This window comes from Phyllobates terribilis, unplaced genomic scaffold, assembly GCF_046119375.1.
Source record: "Phyllobates terribilis strain yellow unplaced genomic scaffold, ASM4611937v1 Scaffold_156__1_contigs__length_4398808, whole genome shotgun sequence".
NCBI lineage: Eukaryota > Metazoa > Chordata > Amphibia > Anura > Dendrobatidae > Phyllobates > Phyllobates terribilis.
Window position 1 is genome coordinate 252,646 of NW_027362916.1, and position 26,530 is coordinate 279,175.

General features: G+C 49.5%; 1 protein-coding gene across 1 annotated transcript in view; it reads left to right on the forward strand.

Annotated features, from left to right (window-relative positions):
• The window catches only part of LOC141206994 (uncharacterized), a 182,495-nt gene that overhangs the window by 17,590 nt on the left and 138,375 nt on the right, over positions 1 to 26,530 (forward strand). The gene's annotated exons all lie outside the window — the stretch shown is intronic.

Genomic DNA, 26,530 nt, shown 5'->3' on the forward strand with positions numbered 1-26,530 from the left:
CTATGCATATCTATCTATCCATACAGCTATCCATTTTTTATGTATCTTTGCCCTCACAGGGTGCTTCTGCGCTTTCTTTATATACATTGTGCAGTTATTGCAGCTGGCACCTGTTCACACTTAGGTGGTGCTGGTCAGGTTTTCTTACTATATATCACTATAGGAGGTTTGTAACTGCCTCCTCCCTGACTCGGCCCTCCCCGATTAACCAGCAGTTGATGTATAGCCAGTTCTACCAGCCCATTAAATTGTAGGCGTTTTAGCCCAGAATTGACATGTATTGTCAAAAGTTGTAGGCTTGTAGCCCAAAAGTGGCATGTAGCGTAGACCAGGACCCATCAGACGGGAGGTCTCCTTGCTGCGGTTGATGGGCTCACACGAATTGGCTAATTTATGCGCTAAGAACCTTTGTTTTTTATAAGTACAGCTTACTGAGTGTAATGCACACGCCCGGGCTGAGCGGCGTGTGCGTGTGATTCCACTGGACCGTGCCGGAGAGTGAATGCCTGGAGGGGCGTAACTAGGTATTCACCCGATCCGACCAGGGTCGCACGACGGCATACGACGCCAGTGCACCAAGGAGGAACCGAGCAGAGGGACCAGGTGCTACTCCAGGACAGACCCCGGACACGGCTGTTGACCCACACAGGGGAATACAGGAATAGACTGGTTAGGCTGGCACACAGACTGGTGGGTATAGGCAGGCACGACTGGTATGCAGGCAGGCGGGTATGCAGGCAGGGGGGTACAGGCAAGCACGGCTAGAGTGCAGACAGGGAGGCACTAGCATGTAGGAACACAGGCGCGATAGGACCCAGTACACACTGGGACTCAGGAACAGAACCACAGATGTGGCGAACAAACACAACAGAGTGAGGCCGCCCAGAGAGGTGAGCGAGAGCGGGGCAGGACGAGACCGCCTGGAGCGGTGAGCAAGAGTAGAGCAGGACGAGGCCGCCTGGAGCGGAGAGCAAGAGGTCAGAGCAGAGCGAGACTGCCGGGGCAGTGAGCAAAGGAGTCAGAGCAGAGCGAGACTGCCGGAGCGGTGAGCAAAGGCAGAGCATGCTAGAACCGCCGGAGCGGTGAGCAAAGGCAGAGCAGGCTAGAACCGCCGGAGCAGAGAGCCAAGGCAGAGCAGGCTAGAACCGCCTGAGCGGTGAGCCAAGGCAGAGCAGGCTAGAACCGCCGGAGCGGTGAGCAAAGGCAGAGTAGGCTAGAGCCGCCTGAGCGGTGAGCCAAGGCAGAGCAGGCTAGAACCGCCGGAGCGGTGAGCCAAGGCAGAGCAGGCTAGAACCGCCGGAGCGGTGAGCCAAGGCAGAGCAGGCTAGAACCGCCGGAGCGGTGAGCAAAGGCAGAGCAGGCTAGAACCGCCGGAGCGGTGAGCAAAGGCAGAGCAGGGGGGACAGGGCTCTGTTCACACGGAACAGACAGGAAGGGAAAGGCAGAACCAGATACCCACAGGGTACTTGCAGTGAAGTAGCGAGTGGACCACAAACTCACAAACGGGAGTACAGTGACAACGAGCAGGAGTTAGGTACGAATTCAGACTCTGCAGAAAAAGGAAAGGTACGGACATAGAGAAACACGGGAAACAGGCTAGAAGAGAATACGGACAAGAACAGACACAGTAGCAAGATACAGGAGCGGGTCTAGGTAGCAGCCCCTAGAAGGCGGAAGGAACAGGCTAGGAGCGTGTTCAGACAGGACAGACTAGATACAGGAGCGGGTCTAGGAATGCAGCCCCTAGAGGGCGGGAGGAACAGGCTAGGAGCGTGTTCAGACAGGCCTGGAAATACAGCCTCCAGGATAGGCAGACAAGAGAACACAGAAGGGACCTGGCACATTCAGAGTGCAAGAGCACACTAAATGAAACACAATGCTCAGGCATGGGTTAATTGGAGCAGCTGGTTTAAATACCAGGTGACAGACAGCAATAGGCTGAGTACGCACAAGGGGTGTGCCTGCAGCAGGTACAAAAAGCAGGAAGTGATCAGGTGCCGCCCTTAAGCAGCAGCACACAGAAGCAAACAGACAGCATGGAGGGAAGCCAGAGAGACATTCTGGATTGGAGATCAAGTGCGCGCTCTTGCACAGTGGGAGATGGACCACTATGCAAGGACACCACCAGGTATGTTACAGTACTCCCCCCCCCCCCTTACGCCCCCTCTTCTTCAGGCCTGCCAGAATGTTCCGCAGGGAATTCGAGGGCCAATCGTTCACATCAAGGAGATCACTTCCACTGTCCACCGGAAAAACTGGTCTCCTCTGGTTAGCTAGGATGCTACCTCCCATCCAGCCACCCTTAGCAACAGACGAAATGAGTGGAGTACCAGGAACAGCACACAAGGAAGTCTCTCTCCATATATTTTCAGGTGGCACCCCAGAGGGTACAGGAGACAACTGGAAGTCCTCCACCGGGTTGGAGGGGAGCAGAGACTTGGGGGTAATCTCTGCTTCGAGGTACATCTTGTCAAGCTCACAGGAAGAAATAGACGGGCTATCAGGTACAGGGTGAGGAAAAGTCACTGTCTCTTTGTTATTTGGTGGTACCACGGAGGATTCAGGAAACAACTGGAGGTCCTCCGCCGGGTCAGAAGAGTGAAGAAGCTCGGGGAAAACATCTGCTTCAGAGTACACTAGGTCGGACTCACTGGACGAAGCAGGCGAGGTATCGGGTGCCGAGTATAGGAAAGTTTCTGTCCATTCACCACCAGGAGGCACCCCGAAGGGTTCTGGAGACAACTGGAGGTCCTCTGCCTGGCCAGAGGGGTGTAGAGACTCGGGAATAACCTCTGCTCCGGAGTACACTAGGTTAGACTCACTAGGCGAAGCGAGCGAGGTATCAGATCCAGGATATAGGGAAGTCTCTGTCCATTCACCACCAGGTGGCACCCCGAAGGGTTCTGGAGACAACTGGAGGTCCTCCGCCTGGTTGGAGGGGTGTAGAGACTCAGGAGTAACCTCTGCTTCGGAGTACACTAGGTTGGACTCACTGGACGAAGCGAGCAAGGTATCAGGTACAGAGTATAGGAGAGTCTCTGTCCTTTCGCTACCAGGTAGCACCCCGAAGGGCTCAGGAGACAACTGGAGGTCCTCCGCCAGGTCGGAGGGGTGAAGAGACTCATGGGTAACCTCTGCTACGGAGTACACTAGGTCGGACTCACTGGATGAAGCAGCCGAGGTATCAGGTACCGAGTATAGGAAAGTCTCTGTCCATTCGCTACCAGGTAGCACCCCTAAGTGTTCAAGAGACAGCTGGAGATCCTCCGCCTGATCGGAGGGGTGTAGAGACTCGGGGGTAACCTCTGCTTTGGAGAACACTAGGTCGGACTCCCTGGACGAAGCGGGCGAGGTATCAGGTGCAGAGTATAGGGAAGTCTCTCTCCAATTGCCATCAAGTGGTATCCCGGGGGATTCAGGAGGCAACAGGGGGTCCTCCGGTGTGGATTCTGGGTGAGCAGCAGTCTCTTCGGGCAGGAGAACTGGTGCACTACCCACGCACATTACCCGTTGGGGCTTCTCCGGGATTCAGGGAGATGAAGCTTCAGTAGGGACTTCAAGGTTGGGGTCAGGAGGTCTCAGGGAGGACAGACCCTGGCGTGACGGCTTGCCTCTACGTCTAGCACGTCTGGACTGCCTCTTGAGGTTGGGAGAAGCATTCCGGAGAGCGTAGTCACCCTGTGAGGATTCTGGGTGGGCAGTAGTCTCATTGGGCTGGAGGACTATTGCGCTACCCACACACATTACCCATCGGGGCTGCTCCGGGATATTGGGAAGTGAAGCTTCAGCAGGAGCCTCCGGGTTAGGATCATCGAAGACCATTAGAAAGGCCACCAGGAAGGCCATTATGTCCAGGACGATAGGATCCTGTGCGTCCCATAGGGGGGTGATCCAATTCAAGGCATCACCCGCTAGGTAAGACATCATGAATCCCACCTTAGCCCGATCTGTGGGAAAACATAGAGGGTAGAACTTGAAGTGTAGCATGCATTGCTCCACAAATGCACGACTCTGTCTTGGATCCCCATAGTAACGTGGCGGATCCGCAGGAACGAGAGCTGATAGATCCATCTGGCGGGTGCGTAATTCGCCTGGAACTTAGCTAGAGGAAAAAAAAAATTATTTATTTTTAATGCACGTATTCGCTGGAAAACGTCTCAGAGAGCGAAGGCCGTGGGGCTCAACGGGAACCATGGCCTGAGCATGCTGTAATGCACACGCCCGGGCTGAGCGGCGTGTGCGTGTGATTCCACTGGACCGTGCCGGAGAGTGAATGCCTGGAGGGGCGTAACTAGGTATTCACCCGATCCGACCAGGGTCGCATGACGGCATACGACGCCAGTGCACCAAGGAGAAACCGAGCAGAGGGACCAGGTGCTACTCCAGGACAGATCCCGGACACGGCTGTTGACCCACACAGGGGAATACAGGAACAGACTGGTTAGGCTGGCACACAGACTGGTGGGTATAGGCAGGCACGACTGGTATGCAGGCAGGGGGGTACAGGCAAGCACGGCTAGAGTGCAGACAGGGAGGCACTAGCATGTAGGAACACAGGCGGGATAGGACCCAGTACACACTGGGACTCAGGAACAGAACCACAGATGTGGCGGACAAACACAGCAGAGTGAGGCCGCCCAGACAGGTGAGCGAGAGCGTGGCAGGACGAGACCGCCTGGAGCGGTGAGCAAGAGTAGAGCAGGACGAGGCCGCCTGGAGCGGAGAGCAAGAGGTCAGAGCAGAGCGAGACTGCCGGGACAGTGAGCAAAGGAGTTAGAGCAGAGCGAGACTGCCGGAGCGGTGAGCAAAGGCAGAGCAGGCTAGAACCGCCGGAGTGGTGAGCAAAGGCAGAGCAGGCTAGAACCGCCTGAGCGGTGAGCAAAGGCAGAGTAGGCTAGAGCCGCCTGAGCGGTGAGCCAAGGCAGAGCAGGCTAGAACCGCCGGAGCGGTGAGCCAAGGTAGAGCAGGCTAGAACCGCCGGAGCGGTGAGCCAAGGCAGAGCAGGCTAGAACCGCCGGAGCGGTGAGCCAAGGCACAGCAGGCTAGAACCGCCGGAGCGGTGAGCCAAGGCAGAGCAGGCTAGAACCGCCGGAGCGGTGAGCAAAGGCAGAGCAGGGGGGACAGGGCTCTGTTCACACGGAACAGACAGGAAGGGAAAGGCAGAACCAGATACCCACAGGGTACTTGCAGTGAAGTAGCGAGTGGACCACAAACTCACAGAACGGGAGTACAGTGACAACAAGCAGGAGTTAGGTACGAATTCAGACTCTGCAGAAAAAGGAAAGGTACGGACATAGAGAAACACGGGAAACAGGCTCGAAGAGAATACGGACAAGAACAGACACAGTAGCAAGATACAGGAGCGGGTCTAGGTAGCAGCCCCTAGAAGGCGGAAGGAACAGGCTAGGAGCGTGTTCAGACAGGACAGACTAGATACAGGAGCGGGTCTAGGAATGCATCCCCTAGAGGGCGGGAGGAACAGGCTAGGAGCGTGTTCAGACAGGCCTGGAAATACAGCCTCCAGGATAGGCAGACAAGAGAACACAGAAGGGACCTGGCACATTCAGAGTGCAAGAGCACACTAAATGAAACACAATGCTCAGGCATGGGTTAATTGGAGCAGCTGGTTTAAATACCAGGTGACAGACAGTAATAGGCTGAGTACGTACAAGGGGTGTGCCTGCAGCAGGTACAAAAAGCAGGAAGTGATCAGGTGCCGCCCTTAAGCAGCAGCACACAGAAGCAAACAGACAGCATGGAGGGAAGCCAGAGAGACATTCTGGATTGGAGATCAAGTGCGCGCTCTTGCACAGTGGGAGATGGACCACTATGCAAGGACACCACCAGGTATGTTACACTACCCCCCCCCTTACGCCCCCTCTTCTTCAGGCCTGCCAGAATGTTCCGCAGGGAATTTCGAGGGCCAATCCTTCACTTCAAGGAGATCACTTCCACTGTCCACCGGAAAAACTGGTCTCCTCTGGTTAGCTAGGATGCTACCTCCCATCCAGCCACCCTTAGCAGCAGACGAAATGAGTGGAGTACCAGGAACAGCACACAAGGAAGTCTCTCTCCATATATTTTCAGGTGGCACCCCAGAGGATACAGGAGACAACTGGAGGTCCTCCACCGGGTTGGAGGGGAGCAGAGACTTGGGGGTAATCTCTGCTTCGAGGTACATCTTGTCAAGCTCACAGGAAGAAATAGACGGGTTATCAGGTACAGGGTGAGGAAAAGTCACTGTCTCTTTGTTATTTGGTGGTACCACGGAGGATTCAGGAAACAACTGGAGGTCCTCCGCCGGGTCAGAAGAGTGAAGAGGCTCGGGGAAAACATCTGCTTCAGAGTACACTAGGTCGGACTCACTGGACGAAGCAGGCGAGGTATCGGGTGCCGAGTATAGGAAAGTTTCTGTCCATTCACCACCAGGAGGCACCCCGAAGGGTTCTGGAGACAACTGGAGGTCCTCTGCCTGGCCAGAGGGGTGTAGAGACTCGGGAATAACCTCTGCTCCGGAGTACACTAGGTTAGACTCACTAGGCGAAGCGAGCGAGGTATCAGATCCAGGATATAGGGAAGTCTCTGTCCATTCACCACCAGGTGGCACCCCGAAGGGTTCTGGAGACAACTGGAGGTCCTCCGCCTGGTTGGAGGGGTGTAGAGACTCGGGAGTAACCTCTGCTTCGGAGTACACTAGGTTGGACTCACTGGACGAAGCGAGCAAGGTATCAGGTACAGAGTATAGGAGAGTCTCTGTCCTTTCGCTACCAGGTAGCACCCCGAAGGGCTCAGGAGACAACTGGAGGTCCTCCGCCAGGTCGGAGGGGTGAAGAGACTCATGGGTAACCTCTGCTACGGAGTACACTAGGTCGGACTCACTGGATGAAGCAGCCGAGGTATCAGGTACCGAGTATAGGAAAGTCTCTGTCCATTCGCTACCAGGTAGCACCCCTAAGTGTTCAGGAGACAGCTGGAGATCCTCCGCCTGATCGGAGGGGTGTAGAGACTCGGGGGTAACCTCTGCTTTGGAGAACACTATGTCGGACTCCCTGGACGAAGCGGGCGAGGTATCAGGTGCAGAGTATAGGGAAGTCTCTCTCCAATTGCCATCAACTGGTATCCCGGGGGATTCAGGAGGCAACAGGGGGTCCTCCGGTGTGGATTCTGGGTGAGCAGCAGTCTCTTCGGGCAGGAGAACTGGTGCACTACCCACGCACATTACCCGTTGGGGCTTCTCCGGGATTTAGGGAGATGAAGCTTCAGTAGGGACTTCAAGGTTGGGGTCAGGAGGTCTCAGGGAGGACAGACCCTGGCGTGACGGCTTGCCTCTACGTCTAGCACGTCTGGACTGCCTCTTGAGGTTGGGAGAAGTATTCCAGAGAGCGTAGTCACCCTGTGAGGATTCTGGGTGGGCAGTAGTCTCATTGGGCTGGAGGACTATTGCGCTACCCACACACATTACCCATCGGGGCTGCTCCGGGATATTGGGAAGTGAAGCTTCAGCAGGAGCCTTCGGGTTAGGATCATCGAAGACCATTAGAAAGGCCACCAGGAAGGCCATTATGTCCAGGACCATAGGATCCTGTGCGTCCCATAGGGGGGTGATCCAATTCAAGGCATCACCCGCTAGGTAAGACATCATGAATCCCACCTTAGCCCGATCTGTGGGAAAACATAGAGGGTAGAACTTGAAGTGTAGCATGCATTGCTACACAAATGCACGACTCTGTCTTGGATCCCCATAGTAACGTGGCGGATCCGCAGGAACGAGAGCTGATAGATCCATCTGGCGGGTGTGTAATTCGCCTGGAACTTAGCTAGAGGAAAAAAAAAATTATTTATTTTTAATGCACGTATTCGCTGGAAAATGTCTCAGAGAGCGAAGGCCGTGGGGCTCAACGGGAACCATGGCCTGAGCATGCTGTAATGCACACGCCCGGGCTGAGCGGCGTGTGCGTGTGATTCCACTGGACCGTGCCGGAGAGTGAATGCCTGGAGGGGCGTAACTAGGTATTCACCCGATCCGACCAGGGTCGCACGACGGCATACGACGCCAGTGCACCAAGGAGAAACCGAGCAGAGGGACCAGGTGCTACTCCAGGACAGATCCCGGACACGGCTGTTGACCCACACAGGGGAATACAGGAACAGACTGGTTAGGCTGGCACACAGACTGGTGGGTATAGGCAGGCACAACTGGTATGCAGGCAGGCGGGTATGCAGGCAGGGGGGTACAGGCAAGCACGGCTAGAGTGCAGACAGGGAGGCACTAGCATGTAGGAACACAGGCGGGATAGGACCCAGTACACACTGGGACTCAGGAACAGAACCACAGATGTGGCGGACAAACACAGCAGAGTGAGGCCGCCCAGAGAGGTGAGCGAGAGCGGGGCAGGACGAGACCGCCTGGAGCAGTAAGCAAGAGTAGAGCAGGACGAGGCCGCCTGGAGCGGAGAGCAAGAGGTCAGAGCAGAGCAAGACTGCCGGGACAGTGAGCAAAGGAGTCAGAGCAGAGCGAGACTGCCGGAGCGGTGAGCAAAGGCAGAGCAGGCTAGAACCGCCGGAGTGGTGAGCAAAGGCAGAGCAGGCTAGAACCGCCTGAGCGGTGAGCAAAGGCAGAGCAGGCTAGAACCGCCGGAGCGGTGAGCAAAGGCAGAGTAGGCTAGAGCCGCCTGAGCGGTGAGCCAAGGCAGAGCAGGCTAGAACCGCCGGAGCGGTGAGCCAAGGCAGAGCAGGCTAGAACCGCCGGAGCGGTGAGCCAAGGCAGAGCAGGCTAGAACCGCCGGAGCGGTGAGCCAAGGCAGAGCAGGCTAGAACCGCCGGAGCGGTGAGCCAAGGCACAGCAGGCTAGAACCGCCGGAGCGGTGAGCCAAGGCAGAGCAGGCTAGAACCGCCGGAGCAGTGAGCAAAGGCAGAGCAGGCTAGAACCGCCGGAGCGGTGAGCAAAGGCAGAGCAGGGGGGACAGGGCTCTGTTCACACGGAACAGACAGGAAGGGAAAGGCAGAACCAGATACCCACAGTGTACTTGCAGTGAAGTAGCGAGTGGACCACAAACTCACAAACGGGAGTACAGTGACAACGAGCAGGAGTTAGGTACGAATTCAGACTCTGCAGAAAAAGGAAAGGTACGGACATAGAGAAACACGGGAAACAGGCTAGAAGAGAATACGGACAAGAACAGACACAGTAGCAAGATACAGGAGCGGGTCTAGGTAGCAGCCCCTAGAAGGCGGAAGGAACAGGCTAGGAGCGTGTTCAGACAGGTCAGACAAGATACAGGAGCGGGTCTAGGTAATCGGCCCCTAGAAGGCGGGAGGAACAGGCTAGGAGCGTGTTCAGACAGGACAGACTAGATACAGGAGCGGGTCTAGGAATGCAGCCCCTAGAGGGCGGGAGGAACAGGCTAGGAGCGTGTTCAAACAGGCCTGGAAATACAGCCTCCAGGATAGGCAGACAAGAGAACACAGAAGGGACCTGGCACATTCAGAGTGCAAGAGCACACTAAATGAAACACAATGCTCAGGCATGGGTTAATTGGAGCAGCTGGTTTAAATACCAGGTGACAGACAGCAATAGGCTGAGTACGCACAATGGGTGTGCCTGCAGCAGGTACAAAAAGCAGGAAGTGATCGGGCGCCGCCCTTAAGCAGCAGCACACAGAAGCAAACAGACAGCATGGAGGGAAGCCAGAGAGACATTCTGGATTGGAGATCAAGTGCGCCCTCTTGCACAGTGGGAGATGGACCACTATGCAAGGACGCCGCCAGGTATGTTACACTGAGTGATACAGTTTAGATCTAATGTTTCCATTGTTTTTATGTATCTTGGCCCTCACAGGGTGCTGCTGCGCTTTCTTTAGATACATAGGTAGATAGATATATCTATCCTTATATCTATCTATCATGTATCTATCTACAGTATCTATCCATATCTATCATATATCTATCTCTGTATCTAATGAAGATAAAGGCATCACTCCAGTCTTCAATAGAAATCCAGTGGTTTATTGACACAGTCATGGTGGTAATGGCAGTGGAAACGTTTCGTTCCTATTGAGGAACTTGTTCAAGCCGTGCATAATCCATCAAGTGAATCATATAAAGGTGCAGCAATTAGAATTATAACAATTACACTTATCATAAAATCATGAAAAGTGCTTAGATACAGTGCATAAATATACATAGACTCATCCACATATACATAATAATTCATAATAGTCCACTCCATTAATGTGTACCTTTGTATAAAGTGCCAGCAATGTCATAGTTATATTAATTGATAATGTGATTCACCTGTGTACAATTTAACCCCTTAGTGACCGGACCAGTTTTTTTTTAAAATCTGACCAGTGTCACTTTATGTAGTAATAACTCTGGAACGCTTCTACATATCCCATTGGTTTTGAGATTTTTTTTGTGATACATGATACTTTATAATAATTGTAAATTTAGGTTGATATGTTTTGCTTTTATTTATAAATATATCAGAAAAATGTTTTAAAAATTGCAATTTTCAAAATTTGAATGATTATCCCTTTAATGCAGATAGTCAGACCACACAAAACCATTAATAAATAACATTTCCCTCATGTCTGCCTTACATCAGCACCATTTGTAAAGCGTTGTTTTATTTTGTTAACGTTTTAGAAGGTTTAAAAATGTAGCAGTAATTTTTCATTTTTTTCAAGGAAATTCAAAAAAAATTTTGTTTATCGGAACCTGTCTAGTTTTGAAGTGACTTTGGGGGTCCTATATGTTGGAAACCACCCAAAAGTGATACCATTTTAAAAACTGCACCCTTCAACATATTTAAAATTGCTTTCAGGTAGTTCATTAACCCTTCTGGTTCTTTTCAGGAAGTAATAGAAAGTGGCATGACAAGAATGAAAAAGTTTATTTTTACCACCTATATTTTGATAACTTCTGAACAGGCTGCTATAGCTGGCTGACTCTAAGGCCATGGCAAACATCAGGACTACACAATCAAGATCTCAGAGTGTCGATGAGGTTAAAGAGGGAGCCCAAACACTCTGTTAACTATTTAGATTCTGTAGTCACTATTAACAGCAGAATCTAAGGAGTTAAACGTCTATGGTCGGTGCTAACACTGATCTAGGGTGATGCAGCAAGTTGTCAGCTGTAGTGTACAGGTGACCGTTACAGGATTATCACCTGTCATGGAACGCTAGTCTCTTATATCGCAGGTCAGTAAAAAGATGTCTTATGGTCACTAAGGGGTTGTAGCGTCGGCGTCTCTGTCTCCTGCTCGGCAGAGACGCCGATCCCCTTACCGCCGAAGCCCCAGAATGGCTTCCACTGCTCCTCCTCCTGGCTCCCATGCTGTGATGGCCCAGGTTGCGCGCACCACACGCAGATTCCCGGACACTGTGCTTGGGGCGTGCGCTCCCTGCTTCTTAAAGGGGCTGCCCGCACCGTCTTAAAATGTCCCCGGCCAATGGCCGGAGGACATCTGTTGTTTAAGGCACCTCCTCCAAAATGGAGGTGCCTGTGCAATGCTGAAGTTTGTTTGCTAAAATACTCTCTCCAGCCCTCAGGTCCTTGTGCTGTTCACCAGCCTGTCTATCAGCCATGTCCACCAGCCGAACTACCAGCCGTGTCCGCCTTCCATCCGTGCCTATCTGCCGTGCCAGTTGGCGACCTGTCACCAGTCCTGTGGAACCCTGGGTCTTTTGAGAGGAGGACACAGGCTGCTTGGAATGGTAGAGACCCTCATACCCTTTTTTAGTCTCCCCTGATGAATCTATTTTAGGAGGAAACGCGTTGGGAGCAGGATACCTCCAATATGTTTTGGTCATGAATAATAGAATGACATTACACCAGGATGAATCAAGCCATGATGCACTTTAGGATTGGGTGAGATTGTTTCATTTTGCTTGGTATAACAACAACCTGAAGGATTCTTTCAGTGAGGCTTTGTTGATTTTCCCTGACATAGTCCACGGTACCTTTTTGAATAGAGGTCAAGTGGGATTTTACTGTATAGTCCATGGTACCCCTTTTTTTTGCTTAAGGGCATGTGGGATTTCATTGTATACCTTACTATCTGAGCGCATACATGGTATCTCTATATGATTGTTATTAATAAATGTCAACCAATACTAGTAAGGGTAATATTTAATTGTATGATGCTCAATGCTCTGGATGAATTGAGGTTATCTTTTCTAAACCCTACATACTTGGTATTTGGCATTTTGAGGTGTGGTTTGCATGTATACACAATTATAAACTATCTATGGTAATTCAGAAGACCCAGGGTTCATAATTTGGCCCCTTAGGGTTTTATTTACTCAAAAATATTTTTTTTTAATACATATCTAATAAATGTTATATTTTAACTATCTTGCTTAATATTAGTCATATTAGTGGGAGTCGCCTGCTCTCACACGAGGTCGGTCCCAGAGTAACACCTGGTCCACCTTGCCGGTCCCTCCTTGGCTCACGGAATCAACTAAGCCAATGTATTGCCAAGGTTGGTCCGTGTGAGGTCCCTAGTTACGCCCCTCCGGTCCCTCCTTGTACCATGACACAGTGGTTCCAGCGCCCGGCATCGTAACAGGGGTTAAACATAAAGTCTCACCCATTGATGTGACTAATATCCCCCTGACCGGCGTCACTGCAATGTCCGCAACTCTTGGAAACATGGGAGTGATGCATAAGTCTATTGCGCGTGCGGCCATATTGGAGACCATTCTCTACAATATGAAGACATACAACTACTGCGCCTGTCAATGTAATGAGACATAGGAATGACTCAAACTCATAGCGCATGAGTGCGGCCATATTGGAGTCTACTCTGCATAATACAAGAACATTTGACTACTGCTCACATCTATGCAATTGAACCCATACAACTGTGCTAAAGTATGTTCTGCTACTAACTCTATCCAATCACTAGAATACTAATATTCTAATACAAAATACATCATAAGCGCCATGTCTCTTATATTATAAATTATATTGGGCATCTAATCTTTACACATATCGGTCAATCTATTGTTTAAAGGGACAGCATACATAAAACTAACCAAAGATATACCAGTGAAAAAATCACTTCTATATATACTAAACAATCTCAAATATTATTAGATGTACATCATAATTTGGTGAAGTCCATTGAGTGTAAAGGTGAGTCCTATTATCTATCACTCTTCTGTGAAGATAAAAATAAAGTGCAAATAGTGTAGAAAAAATTAAGAGAAGTCTATACAGTTAATTTTGAAGAAAGTCCTATATGGGACATATATACATCAAATTAAACTGTGTAACTTAAAATCCACATTGAGATCATTTGGTTTTAATGCATTCAACTTATAAATCCATTTTAATTCCTTCTTTTTCAGTATCTTTTCTCTATCTCCTCCTCTCTTTGGCATGGGGACATGATCTAGAATACAGAATTTCAGATCCCTCTCTTTATGTCCCATTTCAAAAAAATGTTTGGAAACTGGTAGATCCATTTTTGTCTTCCTGATGGTATAGGGATGATGATTAAATCTAGTTTTAAAATCACAAGTTGTTTCGCCTACGTGTATTAATTTGCACGGACATTGTAAAGTATAGATAACGTATTCACTCTCAAGTCAGAATTTTATGTCATACTGTTTTTAGTAATTGGATGTATAAAATATTCCAGAACTCTGTATAGAAGATTTAAATGGTCCATCTTTATATCTTTCAAATTATTTGCTCTTTTATATGGAAATAAAGGGGATCCCTAAATTCTTCAACTTCAGGAATATATTTCCCTAACATTATCCAATGTCGCTTAATTATCTTAGAAATCTCCCCACTTTCTTCACTAAGATTGATGACCAATGAAATTCTTTTGTACTTTGTTTCATGTCTTTTTTTTATCTTTTAGGAGATTACGATGAGCCATCTTCGCTCTGTTTTCGCTTTTTTCCAGAACAGCCTTTTGTTAATTTCATGTCAAAAATGTAATTTATTTTAATTTATCAAATTCTGGTTGTATCAAAAAATAATTGCTTATAATCCTCTTAAGTCTTAAATATTTACTGCAATGTAAAGATTCTACTAATTGTCTCAGGTGATGGCTCTCAAATTTTAATAAATTGTTCCTATCTGTCAATTTGGGGTATAGAGTAGTAGATAGCCTCTTATCACCTTGTTGAACCTAAACATCTAAAAATTGGATTTCTGTTTCATGGAATACAAGAGTAAACTTAATGTCGTCCTCTATCTGATTTAAAAAGACCTCAAACTCTAATAATCCCTCAACTTGTCCTGTCCATAGGATGAGGGCGTCGTCTATGTTTCTCCACCACCACAGGACATACCGGAAGTGGTGGGACACATAGACGACATCCTCCTTCAATGCCATCATCATCAAATTAGTGTAAGCGGGCACCATATTGGTGTCCATGGCCCATGACAATCTCCCTTATCTTCAGTCTCAGATACCTCAGCCTTTACGGAATCCTCTTTCTTAGAGAGCTGGGATGTACGCTATCATTTGCGAGGCTGAACTGTAACACACAACAATTGAGTCTCCCCAATCTAAGGGCTCCTAAAAATGAGGGAGGATATGATTCAAGAAAACAATAATCGGATCATCAGCTTGACTTCAGACATCTTGACAAACGTAGAACGGAAGGTTTTAGGGAGTGGTTTGTCATTTGTACCCACAATCTGTTTTGATCCCTTCGTGTGGATTAAGGATATTAATCTCTTCCTCAGGAAATTCAAATGGAATTTTTTTTTGCCTATACTGATAGATCTAAGTGCCAGCAGTTGGGGATATCATTGGAGGATCTTCCTGACGTCCAAGTACTTACCGACATGGCTGAGGAAGGAGCGAGACGAGTAGGGGAAGGCCCCTTCACTAACCTTAAACCTAAAAGGGTCAAAATGCCTTCGATTGGCGATGTTAGTAGTGTGGATATTTTCTCTAAATTAGTAACAGAAGAGATTAAAAAGATTAATCTTAAGGTACAAACTCCCCTCCGAATTTGTCCCTCGCAGAACATAAAGCCTTAGATAGCCTCAATAAGTACCCCTCCCTGGTTATAAAACCATCGGACAATGGGGGAATTTGGTGCTTTTAGATAGAAGCCAGTATGTGGAAATGTGCTTGGCAATTCTGTCTGATTTAACAACTTATCAGATTCTATGGGGGGGGGACGCTACTTCCGACTACAAAAGATCTCTATCAAATGTTTTATGTTATGCCAGATCACAGAATTTGATCTCAACCAGTGAGTTTAATTGCTTACTCCCCAAGCATCCTGCCATTACTACCTTTTATGCACTCCCAAAGGTGCATAAGGGGTACCTGCCATTGAAAGGGAGACTGATAGTGTCCAGGTGGATGCCCTGAGTCAAAACTAGTATATATCTCGATCAAGTACTTAGACCATTCATTATTGCCTTACCCTCGTACTTGAAGGACACTACAGATCTTATCACCAAACTTGATGGCATATCAGTTGACCTGGAGACTATTTTAATGTCCATAAATGTTGAAGCATTATAGTCTAGCATCCATCATATGGCGGGCTTATTAATAGTTGAGTATTTTCTCAATTCTAGAGGTCTCTATCTTATTCCTCATAATAAGTTTATCTTACAGCTAGTTGAGTTTGTCCTTCGGCACAATTATTAACGGTAAATACCACCACCAGCTCAGGGGCACAGGAATGGGGAGCTCCTATGCCCCCACCTATGTCAATTTGCTCCTGGGCTGGTGGAAGGATACTGTGGGTTTTGGGAATGGGGATTTCGTCGGTTGCCCCCAGATCCAGTTCTGGGGTCGCTACATCGGCCACATCCTCATCCTCTGGGCCGGTGATACAACTTCCTTTTTTGAATTTATTCAGCGGTTGAACATAAATGATTTGGGCCTTAAATTTACCTCTGAGGTGGGGGGTAACAAGTTAGCCTTTTTGGATGTCATGTGAACTATTGACCAGTATGGTTCTTTGAAATCATGAATCTATGGAAACCCACGGCGGCAAATAGCCTGCTTAGGTGGGAAAGTTTCAATCCTGCCCCCCTTAGACAAAGGATCTCTAAGGGGCAATTCCTAAGATTAAGGAGGAATTGCTCCTCCACTCTTGATTTCCGTAAACAGGCAACCGATCTTAAAAAGAGGTTTTTAGATCGGGGATATCCAGCTACTGTGGTCAATCGGGTGTATAGACACGCATTGGTGTAAGATAGATCTAGGATCCTGATACCACGTGATGAATCTGATGCCGGTTCTAGTACCAGACTTATTGGCACATACGATGACCAACAGACAAGGGTGATGGGGATCCTGCGTAAATATTGGGGAATACTAAAAACCGACGAGGACATCAATAAATGGATTTCACCATACCCTTCTGTTACATACAGGAGGGGTAAATCGGTCAAAGACTATCTCATACATAGTCCCTACACTCACCCCCCCCCTCTCCCTTCCCTCCGAAGGAGAGGGCACTTGGCTTTGGCTTGACAGGAGATCTGTGGGCACATTTAGGTGTGGCCACTGTAGCTTCTGCCAATATGTTACACCATCTGATAGATTCTCCAGTGCAGTCACCAGGAGGTTCTATAAGAACAGAACATTTGCCAACTGTAAAACCACTGGTGTCATTTATATATGCGCTTGTTCTTGTCCGAAGGACTATGTTGGCAAGACGAAGCGGCAGCTACGGACTCGTATTGGGGAACATTTGGGGGACATTAGGAATGGCAGCTAAACACCACTGGCAAAACATGTTAACTCAGTCCATCAGGGTGACCTTAAATCCATCACATTTAAATCAGTGGAAGTAGTCCCACCCTCTATTCGTCAGGGGGATTGGGACAGGAGGATTCTCCAGCGGAAATGTAGATGGATATTTTGGTTTGAATCTATGAGCCCAGGAGGCATCAATGAGCTGCTTAACTTTTCTAGTTTTATCTAATCTACTCGCTTTAGTCCATACGGCAGTTAATCATTATCGGCCTTGTTTTAGTAATTTTTTGACCATTTATTTATTGATCCTTTTTCCAGGGGATCAATATTGTGTTCCCCTGATGGTATTTTTCCAGAGAAGCTTTCCTTTTATAGATAGTGTATCTACGTATTCATAGGGAGAAGTTTTTTTCACTGTTTGCCAGTGTATTTTGTTTAATTTTATGGGTGGTCACGTTATATGTCCACATATTGGCTTACATATACATAGTAACATAGTAACATAGTTTGTAAAGCCGAATAAAGACTTGCGTCCATCAAGTTCGACCTGTTAGTTCTGTAATTGCTAAAGTTGATCCAGAGGAGGGCAAAAACCCCAAATGATTTAGCCAATCTTCACCTGAGGAAAAATTCCCTCCCGACTCTGAAACCAGCAGTCAGAATAAATCCCTGTATCAACCTACTATTTTATTTTATTTTTAAGTATATGCTGAAATCTGCCTGGTATGTAGAAATGCATCCAGTCCCCGCTTGAACTGGTGTAGTGAATCTGACATTACCGTCTCCTCACTAAGTGAATTCCATATTCTCACTGCTCTTACCATAAAGAACCCCTTCCTATGCTGGTGCTGAAACCTTTTCTCTTCCAGTCTTAGTGAGTGCCCTCTTGTTACCGTAATATCCCTCCTTTTGAACAAATCCCGGGCAAGATCTCTATACTGTCCCCTAACATATTTGTACACATTTATTATGTCCCCCCTCAACCTTCTCTTTTCCAGGCTGAATAGTCCTAGTTTTGCCAACCTCTCTGGGTATTGCAGTCCCTCCATTCCCTTTATTAATTTTGTTGCCCTCCTTTGTACCTTTTCAAGCTCATTTATATCCTTTCTATATATTGGGGCCCATAACTGAGCACAGTATTCCAAGTGTGGTCTGACCAGTGCTTTGTACAGTGGAAGAACAATGTTCTCATCCTTTGCAGCTATACCTCTTCTGATGCATCCCATTACCCTGTTTGCCCTTACAGCAGCGGCCTGACTTTGGGCACTCCAATTTAGTTTGCTATCAATCAAGATGCCCAAGTCCTTCTCCATCTCTGAATTCCCCAATGATTTCCCATTCAGTGAGTACTGGTGACTTCCATTTTTCCTTCCCATATGTATGACCTTACATTTCTCCTCATTAAACCTCATTTGCCATTTAATGCTCCACCTACCCAGCTTATCCAAATCCCTCTGTAGGTCTGCACTGTCCTCTTTTGTATTAATTGTTTTACATAACTTTGTGTCAACTGCAAATATTGATATTTTACTATTTATCCCATTGACTATGTCGTTAATAAAGATATTAAATAACATTGGGCCTAGTACAGACCCCTGTGGTACCCCACTAGTGACGCTTACCCAATCTGAGTATATTCCATTTATAACCACCCTCTGCCTTCTATCCTTTAGCCAGTTAGCTACCCACTTGCAGACATTTTCCCCCAGCCCCATCATTCTCATTTTGTATACCAACCTATTATGTGGCACGCTATCGAACGCTTTTGAGAAGTCGAGATACACGACATCCACTTGTTCCCCCTGATCTACTCGAGAGCTAACCTCCTCGTAGAAGTCAATCAGGTTTGTTTGGCAGGAGCGATTCCTCATGAATCCATGTTGGTTCGGGGTTAATAGATTATTAGCATCAAGATGCTCTGTAATTGCCTCTTTAATGAAGCTTTCAAAAATTTTGCCCACAACGGACGTCAGACTCACCGGCCGATAGTTTCCGGCGTCACTTTTCGCTCCCTTTTTGAATATTGGCACTACATTCGCCTGTCGCCAATCAAGTGGTACAGACCCAGTGTCAACACAGTCCTTAAATATAAGATATAACGGTCTGTCTATCACATTACTTAGTTCCCTTATTACCCGTGGGTGTATGCCATCAGGTCCTGGTGATTTGTTTATTTTAATGTTACTGAGGCGTTTCTGTACCCCACCTTGGGTTAGATTTGTCATACTTAGTGGAGGATTAAGCTTGTCACTTCTCATTTCTCCTGTTAGTTCTATTTCCTTTGTGAAACTTGTCGAAAAAAAATTATTTAATAGATTAGCTTTATCCTCATCTTTCTCTATGATTTTGCCTTCCTCACTTTTTATCGGTCCAATATTATCCGGTTTAATCCTTTTACTATTTATATACGTAAAGAACAGTTTTGGATTTGATCTACTTTCCCTAGCAATACATCTCTCTGTTTCCTCCTTCGCTATTTTTATTTGTTTTTTGCAGGTTCTCGTTTTTTCCTTGTAACACATTAGTGCCTCCTTACTATTTTCCTGTTTTAATCTCTTGAATGCCTCATTTTTGCTATTTAACGCCCCTTTTACGTTCTTGTTCAACCATATTGGTTTCCTCTTATTTCGGGCCCTTTTATTCCCATACGGTATATACCTCTCACACTGAGTATTCAGAATTCTTTTGAAGGTTTCCCATTTACTATTCGTATTCCTTTGATTAAGAACTTTGTCCCAGTCAATAAGTTGAAGGTTTTCTATCAGCTGATCAAACTTCGCCCTCCTAAAGTTTAATGTTTTTGTTGTTCCCTTATTGATAACCCTACTGAAGGGCATTTTGAAGTCGATAATATTATGGTCGCTGTTACCTAGGTGCCCCCCTATCTGTACCTCAGTTATTTTATCAGGCCTATTAGTCAATATTAAGTCCAACACGGCCGTCCCTCTCGTTGGTTCCTGCACTAGTTGGGAGAGATAATTATCCTTAATATTTGTCAAGAACCTTTTTCCTTTCTGAGATCTACAGGTTTCTGTTTCCCAGTCAATATCCGGGTAGTTGAAATCCCCCATTACAATCACTTCATTATGTTTTGCTACTTTGTCTATTTGTCCTAATAGCAGATTCTCATTCTCCTCTGTTATATTTGGTGGCTTATAGCAGACCCCCAGTAATATTTTATTATTATTTTTTGCCCCCTCTATCTCTACCCACATGGACTCGACCCCCTCTTCTCCCTCTCCTATATCTTCCCTTAGTCTGGGTTTTAGACATGACTTTACATATAAGCAGACTCCTCCGCCTTTCCCCTGTTTCCGGTCCCTTCTAAATAAACTATAATCTAATAAATTTACCGCCCAGTCGTAGCTATCGTCTAGCCAAGTCTCTGTTATACCTACGATGTCATACCTCTCCTCCGATATAAGCGCCCGCAGCTCATCCGCCTTATTGGTCAGGCTTCTTGCGTTGGTCAGCATGCAAGATAAAACTTTGGGGTTATTTAGCATCCTATTCTTCTCTAACGATCTAACTGTACTATCCCCACACCCCCTCTCCACCCTCATTATATTCACTTCTCCCCTTCCCCCTTGCTTGCCTCACATCCCACCTATTTCCTTGGTTCCCCCCCCCCCGTCTCTAGTTTAAAAACTCCTCCAACCTATTAGCCATCTTCTTCCCCAGCACCGCTGCACCCTCCCCATTGAGGTGCAGCCCGTCCCTACGGTAGAGCCTGTATCCGACCGCGAAGTCGGCCCAGTTCTCCATGAACCCAAACCCTTCTGCCTTGCACCAACTCTTTAGCCACTTATTCACCTCCCTAACTTCCCGTTGGCGCTCCTGTGTGGCTCGCGGGATTGGTAGTATTTCTGAGAAAACTACCTTGGAGGTCCTTGCTCTAAGCTTCCTACCTAGGTCCCTGAAATCATTTTTAAGGACCCTCCATCTACCACTCACTTTGTCATTGGTGCCGATGTGGACCATGACCGCTGGGTCTTCGCCAGCCCCACCCAGTAACCTGTCAACCCGATCCGCGATGTGCCGGACTCGAGCGCCAGGGAGGCAGCACACCGTTCGGCGATCCCGGTCTTTGTGACAGATTGCCCTGTCTGTCCCCCTAATAATAGAGTCACCCACTACCAGAACCTGTCTTGCCTGCCCTACACTTCCCCCCTCCCCCTCATTACTGGAGCATACACTCCTCCGGCGGTCAGAGGATCTGTCGTGCTCCAATAATGCCGGTTCTGAACCAGCCTTCCTATACTTCTTCCCTCTATCCCTCCTAACTGTTATCCAGCTCCCTGCCTGTTCAGCCTGCACTTCCCCTCTATGCTCCACCCCCAGTATTGACCCATTGAGTGTCTGCTCGGTGAGCAGCAAACTCCGTTCCATGTTGTCGATGCTCCTCAGTACCGCTATCTGAGCACTTAGATCCAGAATTTGGGCTTCCAAGTGCACGATATGCTCACATCTCTCGCAGCAGTATGGATCCTCGAGCGGTTGCTCACGGAATGCATACATTGCGCAAGATGTACACTGCACGGCTCCGGCCAACATGGACGTCATTCTAAATATGGGGATACAGTCAGTATATATATACAAGTACAAAACACAATTATTTATATATAGGTGTATGGACGGGGATCAATTAGGGATGTGCAAGTGTATCAATTAGATATCGGCGGGGGATCAGTTAAGTATGGACGGGGATCAATTAAGTATCAAGTATGGACGGGGGAATCAGATAAGTAGGTCAGGTGGTTTAATTAAGTAAAAAGTAAAGTAAAGAAAGAATGAAATACAGTCAGCAATTCAGTCCTAAGTCCTCCCTTCCAAACTCCCTGAATCCAAAGTCACTGAAAAACAAGTCACACACTTACTTTCGTTCGCACTTACGCTCCGGACACACGCAGCTCGTTCACACTCGCAAACTAAGAGATTTAAAGAGTTTTTTTTTTTTTTTTTTCCTTTTCCAGCAATGTACCCTTCACCTCAATGCACTTCCAAAGGACTTGATGCCCAACCAGCTGCCCCTTATAAACCCTTAATTATGACCCCTTCCCCTTAATTAACCCCTTGTGAGTAAATCTACACCTCAGGATTTTAGTGCAATGTAGCTAACCCTTAAATACACAGGTAGTAATTATATTGTATGGAGGACTATGTGGGGCCATTATTCTGCATGGAGGACTATGTGGGGCCATTATACTGTATGGAGGATTATGTGGGACCCATTATACTGTAGGGAGGATTATGTGGGGCCATTATACTGTATGGAGGATTATGTGGGGCCCATTTTACTGTATGGAGCACTATGTGGGGATCATTATTCTGTATGGAGCACTGTGTGGCCATTATACTGTATATAATAAGCAATGTAGGGCCCTGTTATTGTGATGCTCTAGCCCTCCCTGGGAAGGTGAACTCGGATGGCGGGCCTGTAGTTGTGGGGGATGTCATCGTGGCCTTGGCCCGGTCCGTGGCCTATTTACAAACACGTCTTGAGCGAACTGGGGGCTGCGGATAAAGTCCCATCCCGCCTCCTAGTGGAATCTGACTATGAGTCCTTCCTCCCGGGGGCTGAAGCGGGAGGCCTGCACCTGGCGGGCTTGGGCCTTAGCGGCTTTTGACCGCACCTCCAGCTGCTCGCAGCGGACCCTCCGTGCATGCCGTTCTCGCTCTAGCTGGAGGAGCTCATGCCGGCAATACTCCTCCCGCTGTTGAGCCTCAGCTTTGGTCTCCCGGGGAAACCTCATTAGATCCCCCCCCCGGTTGTCCCATCTAAACTCCTCTCCCTTTGGGCTTGTAACCGGGGGTGCTGGTAACGGTGTTAGCGGGGGCCCCTGTTGGTCCTCCATCTTGGCGGACCAGTCCGGGTTGGTGTGTGAGTACACCCAGGCGAGGGCAGGTGGTGACGGCTCCTAGAGTGTGAGGGGCAGCAGGCTTCCGGAGGCTGTGACAGCTTGGGCCTCAGGGTCCGGGGTTAGTAGCTGCTCCCAAACGGTAGCGCCCGGGGATGGAGGTGGTGGCAGGAAGTCTAGGAGGAGGTTGACGCACTTGGCGCCCGGGGCAGGGGTTGTTTCCTTACCCGCTCCTGGGCTGGATGCGGCCTCCTGGTCTTGTTCCATTTCCGCTGGGGCTGGAGTATCGCTGACAGGGCGCGGAACCTCCGGGTGTCGGGCTGCAAGCTTCTCCCACATCTCCTTCCTCCATTCCTCGACTGCTCTCCGCTGGGCCTCTTCCACTCTCCGGGTCAAGTTCTGCGTCTCGCCGCGGAGGAACTCGGCCTCCTCCGATGCTAATGGAACGCTGTATCCCTCCAGGGTGAGGGAGGTGGTTGGCGGTGGGCCAGCGGTGGAGGGTGATTCCTGGTCTCCTTCCATTGCGGCCTCCAGGTGTGGTCTGTCTAGACTTGCTCGAACCACGACTTGTCTCCCTCTTTCTCTCTCCTCCTCTTTCAGGGGCGGTTCAATGGCTGCTTGCAGACGGGCATTCCCTGGGACGTCCCATCTGTTTTGACGGACACATCCATGCGGACAGTCTCTGTAGCAAGGGGCGGTCTGTATTTTTGGCGCCATTTGAGAACCTTGCCCACGATGGGAGGTCTTAAGAGGTTGTTGTTTTCCCTGCACATAATGGCGTCCGTTCTTCTTGGGCGGGCGCCACATGGAATGTGGAAATACAGTCTTTAGAAAGGCGCACAGTACCCGTTGGCAATGGGTATAGACTTCTGCCGTTGCCACGGGCACGAAATCCTGCCGACTACGCCAAGTTGTGACGCTCTAGCCCTCCCTGGGACGGTGAACTCGGACGGCGGGCCTGTAGTTGTGGGGGATGTCGTCGTGGCCTTGGCCTGGTCCGTGCCCAGGGCTGTCACATAAAAAATTATGGGCTTCTGGATGAGTGGTTGTTTGACTACGTCACCTGTGGTTTCTGGTGAGGGTCACCAGCGCTGTGGCAGTCCTTTGAGGCCGGTGTTCAGACAGCTCAGATGGTACGGCTACCCACAGGTGGAGCAAGGCCTCAGGGCAGCATAGAGAGAGAGAGAGCGTGGAATGGAGCGTTGGCGGGTGCAGAGCCGCGGAGTAAGGAACAGACAGAGACAAAGGTTAAAGTCATCCAAGTCTTTACTCACAGGTGTAGTGGTTCAGCTCAGAGCTTCTCTCTGCTGTCACACGGCGTGTTGCGGCCACCAGGATGGGGTTTGCGGCGCCCTGCTGTGCATGGAGCCACAGATCCTGGAGGGGTGTATTAAAGGATTTCTCCACAAGAGTCACTCGGAGCATACACACACCTCCACCCTACCTCAGTCCACCAGAGGGAGCCCGGATAGGGATATAAATGCGGAGGGTGAAGCTAGGCAAAGGCGGTCTGTGAGTTTGTTCTCCTCAGGAGTGAGTGGAGACAGAACAGTCTGGAGTCCACAGCCAGTTCCTGCAGAGTGAGACACAGAAAAACAGGTCAGTCTGCAGTGGAGCTCAGTCAGACTCAAGCAGCTCGAGTTAAGTGAGCTAGGAGCGTTGCTGACACTCAGAGAGCAGCAGAAGAGGCAGCAGCTAACTGCCAGTGTGTATAGCCTAGTGAGGGCCCGAGTAGGCCGAAGGCTAGAGGAGCGAGTAGCATTGGGGGCAGAGGGACTTTACCAGCTCAACCCAGAAACCATATACCGGACAACGGGTCTGAGTCTGTAGGGATTCTTTACACCTAGCAGAGGACAACCGAAACCCCTCGCGAACTACATGTCTCAGGAATACTAAACACCGACTGTTATACCAGGGTCAGGAGTTACCGAGGCCCCATATACCAGGGGGTGAGTACTCCAACAGAAGGCCCTACCACAGGATCAGCCGATGCAGGACAGAAACCAAGTTAGGCCTAGCTCCATGCAAGTCAGAGAGGCAAGAGACAGGAGGCCGTACACCCGCTCACTGGGGAGAATCCGGACGTGCACCCCTCACCCTACAACGCTCCGGGGTGTTCCTGAACTATTTCCAGTAAAGTTACAGAAGTGAATTTTGTGTGTGCTTCCCCTTATTGCTCTGACCTGGCTGGGTCCCCTCTGTCCTGCATCCCCAACTCCTACGCTGCCCTGAGGCCCCGCTCCGCCTGTGGCGAGCGATTCCATCTAAGCTGCCACAACACCGGCCTCAGTGGACGGCCGCAGCGCTGGTGATCCTCACCAGACACCACAGGTGGCGTCACGAACTTTGACATTTCATTTTCCCCTTTTTAAGAGAGACCCCAGGTACGGGCCCGGGAGCCAACCACCGCGACATCCCCCAAGAGCAGGCATTAAGGCCCGGGCACCGAGTAGTCCCCATCCCCTGGGCTCCACATCTCTCTAACTGGTGTCACGAACAGGATTGCGTGCCCGTTGCCACCGGGTACTGTGCGCCTTAAGAAACTGTAAAACTCACAGTGGTGAAGCTTTTACCGCCATTTTCTGGAGTTTCCCGCCACTGGCCGCCATCTTTCCGGTCGCCGCGCGGGAAGAAGAAGGGCGTAACCGCTGCAAGGGCGCGAAGTCGAGGACACGCCCCGCCCCTGACGTCGAATCAGGAAGCGTCAGGTCCTGGAAGGAGCCAGAGGACGCCCTGACGTCGGACGCAAGCGACGCAAGGTCCTACCAGAAGACCGTCACCTGCGGAGCTGCGGCCTACAGAAGGAAGGTAGGCCACGGTTCACTAGGGGGGTGCCAAGATGTTTCAGCAACAACCCGATGTCGCGGCCCAGGCTGACAGCCCCGACGATGCACCCGCGGCCGCTGCTGCGCAAGACGGAGCAGACGCTCCATCACCAGGGACTGTAGCCCCTATCGTACCATTGACTTTACCATACATGCCTGGAGCAAAGTGGCTCCCCCAGTACAGCGGCAAGCCAGACACCCTGTCTGGATTCAAGCGCAAAATATGCAGCATCCTGGACATGTATTCTATGACGGGCAAACAAAGAGCTGCAGTTGTTGTGGGACAATTGACTGGTGCTGCGGAGAGAGAAGTAGAGACCTGGTCGGCCGCAGACCAGGAGTCAGTGTCCGCAATTTTCAAAAAATTACAGACTGCCTTTGAGGACCGCACTGAAGCAGACCTCCAGATGAGGTTCTACCAATGCTCTCAGAAACCGGAGGACAGCGTTCGGGACTATGCCTGCCGTTTACAAGGGGCCCTGCGAGCTCTAAAACAGGTTAGTCCAATTAGCATAACAAATGAGAGTAAAATGCTAAGGTCCCAAGCGGAGAGCAGGACTGTGCGTTGGTGGTCCTTGGATCATCCAGATGCTACCTTTGACACCCTTAAGGATATGGCTATAAAGGGACTGCAACCCCTGGAGACGGCAGATACTGCAATCCAACGTTACCAGGGTGGGGCCACTCCAACGCCAGCAGCAACCACCTTTTCCCCGCTGGCTGCTGAAGCCAAAGTGCAGGCAGCGCCCCCTACTGGACTGTCTGCGCTCAGAAGTGTGCCAGCTGACCAAAAACCTGGCCACTGTAATGAGTGCCCTGCAACTACGGACGGAGCCAGAGACGGAGAGAAATATCCTGCTAGCCGACTGCCCTGAGGATGTCCCCTGGATGAACCGGAGGAGAAGGAGAACGTCGTCACCCCGGAGGAGGACATCGCCAACCCGGAGGAGGACAACGCCGCCCCCAGGAAGGACCAACAACCAGCGCCATCCTCACCAAGAGTTCGTCTGCCACCGCTGCCAGAAGGCAGGTCACACAGTGCACCAGTGTCCTTTAAACAAGCAAACCCTGGGTCCGAGGGCCAACACCCAGGAATAGACTCAGCAGGCCCCTCAGACTGGCACCACAGGTTCGTGGGAGGAAGA